At 36.1% G+C, this 465-nt stretch overlaps 1 pseudogene; it reads right to left on the minus strand.

Annotated features, from left to right (window-relative positions):
- Positions 1-331: 331 nt before the first annotated feature.
- LOC145274691 (U2 spliceosomal RNA) lies at positions 332-465 on the minus strand (annotated as a pseudogene).

Raw genomic sequence — 465 nt, forward strand, 5'->3', positions numbered from 1 at the left:
TCGTCGATAAAAAAACCGATCTTTATATTTACGCTAGCCATTTTGTATATTACCACGTGACCTGCTATCTCTTAAACTGGAGGGGGGGGATCCACTTGAATCCAACAAAACCAGTAATTTTTTTTTTCTATTATATATACATCATTTTCTATAAAATTAAGTGTAGACTTTATAATTAAAACAAAAAATGTTATTCATACTAAAAAAAAAAAACGCTTAGTCATGTCACGTGACGTGACGTCAACATCCACTAATGGCGAACAATTGTACCTATTTACTATGCCTCCCCACGGGACAGAGTTAGACACCAGGGTCGTTTTTTAACGTGGAGAAAAGGTACAAAAATAAAAATTGTCTCAGTCGTGGAGGATTTCTCCTCCACCGAAAGAGAACAAGAAATAGAAGTGCAGCATCTGAAGAACAGATACTACACTTTGATCTTGACCAAAAGGCCAAGAATGCGAA

The sequence above is a fragment of the Euprymna scolopes genome, chromosome 4, assembly GCF_053919585.1.
Source record: "Euprymna scolopes isolate OS-2025 chromosome 4, ASM5391958v1, whole genome shotgun sequence".
Classification (NCBI taxonomy): Eukaryota; Metazoa; Mollusca; class Cephalopoda; order Sepiida; family Sepiolidae; genus Euprymna; species Euprymna scolopes.